This window comes from Mastomys coucha, unplaced genomic scaffold, assembly GCF_008632895.1.
Source record: "Mastomys coucha isolate ucsf_1 unplaced genomic scaffold, UCSF_Mcou_1 pScaffold18, whole genome shotgun sequence".
In the NCBI taxonomy this organism is placed as follows: domain Eukaryota; kingdom Metazoa; phylum Chordata; class Mammalia; order Rodentia; family Muridae; genus Mastomys; species Mastomys coucha.
Genome location: NW_022196900.1, coordinates 74,383,071 through 74,388,404, shown reverse-complemented (window position 1 = coordinate 74,388,404; position 5,334 = coordinate 74,383,071).

The following is a 5,334-nucleotide window of genomic DNA, read 5'->3' as shown; positions in this document are numbered from 1 at the left end:
CCCCCCACATTTTCTTTTGGTTGAAGGCCCACCACTATGACCAAGCCAGCTCAGTCAGTCAACAGTGTGTGTCTCAAGGGAGGGAGCAAGGATTGAAAAGAAAAACACAATTAGACAACATTATAAAATGAGCCCAGCCAGTGCTGAGGCTGCAGTGGGTTGGTTTCTCTCCAGTCTGCTTTTTTTTTTTTTTCTGGATTATTTATTTATTTTATGTATCTAAGTACACTGTAGCTGTCTTCAGACACACCAGAAGAGGACATCAGATCTCATTACAGATGGTTGTGAGCCACCATGTGGTTTCTGGGATTTGAACTCAGGACCTCTGGAAGAGCAGTCAGTGCTCTTAACCACTAAGCCATCTCTCTAGCCCCTCCAGTCTGCTTTTTTTTTAAAAAAAAATATTTATTTATTATATGTAAGTATACTGTATCTGTCTTCAGGCACCCCAGAAGAGGCTTTGAAATGGGTTTCCTGATTGGCAGCTATTTCAGGTAGACCCAAAAAACAAACCTAGATATTAATAATATCTGATATATGCAGCTAGGATATGCAAGCCCATATTCAAATATATATATATGTATATATATACATACACACACATATATATATTTTTTTTTATTTTATTTTTTTTAAAACAAGCTGCTGACTCTTTGATCCCTGAAAAGCATCAGTGCAACTGGGGATGTTGTTACTTGACTTCAAGCCAAAAGTTGAATATTTGAAAACTAACCTTTGTGGGCAGGGGAGATAGCCAGTCAGTAAACTGCTTGCTTTACAATCCTGAGGACATCAGTTCAGGTCCCCAGAGCCCCATAAAAAGCCAGGTGCAATGTGATATGTATATACAATTCCAGAAATGGGAGGCAGAGCTGGATAGATTCCTGGAAGCTCACAGGCCAGTGAGCCTGAGCTACTTAGTCAAGTTCAGGGCTAATAAAAGAACGTGTCCCGGTTGGGTTTTGTTGTTTTTGTTGTTTGTTTGTTGGTTGGTCTTTGTTTGTCAACTTGACACGAGCTAGAGTTAACTGGGAAGAGAAACTTCAATAGAGAAAAAGCCTCCTTCAGATTGTCAGGCAAGTCTGTGGGGCATGTTCTTGATTTCGAATTGATAAAGGATAGACTCCTAGACAAGTGGCCCTAGGTGGTATAAGAAAGTGAGTTCAGAAAATCATGGGAAGCAAGATAATAAGCAACATTCTTCCTTGGCTTTTGCTTCAGCTCCTGGCTCAGATTCCTTTCTGTCCTGATACAAAAGTGTAAGACAATTAAACTCTTTCCTCTCCAAGTTGATTTTGGTCATTGTCTTAATCACAATAATAGAATCCTAACTAAGACAGAACCTGTCTTAAACAAAACATAGAAGGCCCCTAAGGATCAATACCACAAGTTGTCCTCTGACCTCCACACACAAGGCATACAGGTATGCGTGCATACATACAAATTTAAAAAAAAAAAAAGGTCTAATACTGGCAAGATGGCTCAGTTGGTAATGAAACCTGCCACCAAGCCTGACAACCTGAGTTTGATCCATGGAGCCCATGGTAGAAAGAGAAAACCAACTCCCACAAGTCATCCACTGACCTTCCACAAGTCATCCGCTGACCTATGTACGTGCCCATAGACCACTATCTATATCTTTCTATCTATCTTTCTGTCTGTCTGTCTGTCTGTCTATCTTTCTATCTATCTATCTATCTATCTATCTATCTATCTATCTATCTATCTCTATCTATATCTCTCTATCTCACTCACACAAAACAAACAAAAGACAAATAAATGTAATTTTAAAAATAAAGATGAACCTTTGTAAGCTTAAGTTTCTGTGTTGGGCCCTATACAGTCTCCATGACTTTATGTATTTTATGTTATTTTATGTCCCTGTCACGTCAGTTCTGTGGTAGACAAAGACAAAGAAAGGCTAGTGAGCACAGCCTTGCCAGGCTCAGTGTCTGTCTGTCTGCTCAGTGTCTGTCTGTCTGCTCAGTGTCTGTTTTATGATGGGTGCTTTCGGGTGGTCATTAGTGTATAATACACAAACCTAGTTCCATGATCAAATGGCCTGATCCTGGGCCACCACACAAGAATCTGTACAGATTTCTACCTCTCTCTTTATCAGTTCCTCCTCTCTTACAAAGTAGATAAGGAGATCCACTGCTTCCGTGGCTTATCCACAGCTTACCCTCTGACTGAACTTGCAGGCAACATTCTGCCACTAAGTACATGAGTGGAGCCGTATTTCTTCACACGCTTTCTCCTGGGATCACCAGATGATACTGCGAGTCTTCCGTGACACAATAACTATGCCCTCTGTGAGATTAATTTTAAACTGTATTTGATTTTATATGTATGGATGTTTGGCTGCATCTTGTCTGTGTACCATTTGCATGCCTGCTGTTCGTGGAGGGCATTGGATCTCTTAGAATTGGAATTACACACAGCTGTGAGCTGCCATGTGGTTCTAGGTCCCCTAGAAGAGCAGCCAGAGCTCTTAACTGCTGAGTCATCTCTCCAGCCTCTGTAATTTTTTTTTTTTTTTTTTTGGTTCTCTTTTTGATTAGGCTAGGAGAATTGCATATGCTAACTCAATGGGTGCATACTATGCACCTGAGCCACATTAATCTAGCAGTGATACTACATCTAATACAATTCCCCCTTGGCTGAGCATGTGGTAATCTACAGGCCTAAAAGATTTCTTCTAGATTTTATAGAAGCCATACAAGAAAATCAATAGACATATAATACCCATAACTGGGTTGTGCTGCAACTTAATCCAGGTTTTTGGGTCAAATAACAAAGAGAACAAGTGTAACTAGCTCCTGTGAGGGATGTAGAGGGTTTGAGGGGTGTGGGGGATGTGGAGGGTATGAGAGATATACGGGCCTGAGGAGTGGTGAGGCTTGGTTTATGAAGAAAAGAGCACTGTACCATTTTCTCACATGGGGAGAATGCTAGCTCTTAGCAGGAGGCATGGACCACGTCTGTGAGCTCAATGTTCATAGAAAATCAGGGAAACATGCCTTTTTTTTTTTCAAAGATTTATTTATTTTATGTGAGTACACTGTAGTTGTCTTCAGACACACCAGAAGAGGGCATCAGATCTCGTTACAGATGGCCAGGAGCTACCATGTGATTGCTGGGAATTGAACTCAGGACCTCTAGAAGAGCAGCCAGTGCTCTTAATCACAGAGTCATCTCTCAAGCCCCAGAAACATGCTGTTGATGATATCCATCTATCCGTATCTCTCCCATGTGTTAAGATTACAGGATGACAGAAAAATTTACCAAATCATGCAGCTAAGGAGGATCTGACAGGTCAGAGTCATCCACTGTGAATGTTGCAGGTTCCTTGTAACTGTGACAGGAGCAACTTGGTAGGGACCAGAGAGGCATGGAAGATGAAGGATGCAGGTCACAGTTGGTCCACGAGAGCTGCTGAGGTAAGCACAGCCAGGCCTCCCTTCATGATGTCAAAGCCCAGCTCACTGGAACCAGGAAATGATGTAGCTTTCTCTTATTGCTTTTCAGCATCCTAGACCTCTATTTGAAAGACTAATAAACACTACTCCAGCTGACAAAACAGAAACGCTGGCTGGGTCCAACTCCAGAACACAGCATACTTTGGTCTCTGAGGAGGATTGTTGGTAGATGTAGAGTCTATACCTTTGGCTTCTTTGCACATGTACAAAGCTCCAGAAAACAAAGTGTGTGTTTCCACATGAAGAAGAACTTCTCACCCTGTCCTGAAGATGGGGAGATGCATAGTCCAAGGACAAATTGTTTGCTTAACCATTACCCATTGTTTGCTTAACCCCTCGAATTCAAACAGGGTCTCTCTGGTACTTAAACAATTACATGAATTCAATTCCTACTACAAATATTTTAAAGAAACATCTATAAAGTTAACGAACAACTCGTATCAAAATAAGGAGAACAGTGTCTTCTGACCTGGTCATCTACAGCCGGCCTTTAAGACCCATTAGCATCTACAGGGGCCAAATAGACCAGTGAAATTCTGGGAGGAGCAGATACCAGCATCCCAGCTTGTTTCAAGCCTTTTGTGGCAGCATAGACTCCTGCAATGTCTATAAGGATACAGTATTACTCTGGTCTAATATATATATTTTGGTTTTTTGAGACAGAGTTTCTCTGTATAGAGTTGTGCTTATGAACTGGCTTAAGTCTACATTGAGTGAGGGGACATAACTCACCTGTTTGGTAAATCAAGTCAGGTTTGGGGCCAATAGAACAGAATGTTCATTGACTCTATGCCAAGAACATTATGATCAATTAACTGAAGCCAAAGTTTCCTAGAGACCTGCTAAAAAGTGAATGCTTAGTGGCATATGCTTAAATTTTTGTATGTTAAAGCCCTAACCTGCGGTGTTATGGTATGCAGAGGTCGGGATAGGCTGGTGAGATAGCTCCGTGGGTAAAGGCCTTGCTGCCAAGCCAGATGGCCTGGGTTAAATTCCTGGGGCTCACATGGTGGAAGAAGAGAACTGACTCCTTTTTTTGTTGTCCTATGATATCTGCACACATGTGAACATCTGAACTCGAGCATAGACACAAATAAAAAAATGTAAGAAGAATTAAGAGGTAGGACTTTTGAGAGGTGACTAGGTCCTTAAGGATTACATTCCTTTTTTGTTTGTTTGTTTGTTTGTTTGTTTGTTTGAGATAGAGTTTCTCTGTATCTGGCTGTCCTGGAACTCACTCTGTAGACCAGGCTGGCCTCAAACTCAGAAATCTGCCTGCCTCTGCTTCCCAAGTGCTGGATTAAAGACCTCAGGTACTTTCTCTGGGGTTTCTGCCACAGCAGGGCACAGTAAAAAGACATCCATCTATGAACCAGAAAGCAGACCTAACTAGACCCCAGATCTGTTGGTATCTTGATCTTGTGCTCCCTATCATCCAGAAATGTGAAAAATACTTTTAAGTTTCCGCTCTCTAGTGTCCTTCTCATAGCAGCCCGAGCAGACTGAGGCAAGGCCAAAGCACTCTTGCTGCTGACCACACCTCTGCTTGCCCTGTCTGTTGCGGTTAAGCACTACGGCTTGACATCCCTCTCAGGATCACATCATTTCTCGAGAAACCTGGGATTCTGCTCAAAGGCAGCATCTGCCTGCTTACCTGTCTCACAAAGGAAAACCACCTCAGCTCTCTCTAATACATTCCTCAATACCTTACTACTTTCCACACCCAGGCCTTAGTGACCGGGAAGCCTTCCAGGCTCCATAGGAAGTACAGTGGAAAAGTAAGTTGTCACGGACCGGGATTTCTCGCGGGGTCCCTGTTCCGCAGGACAAGGGATTCTGGCCAGGTGGGCACGGG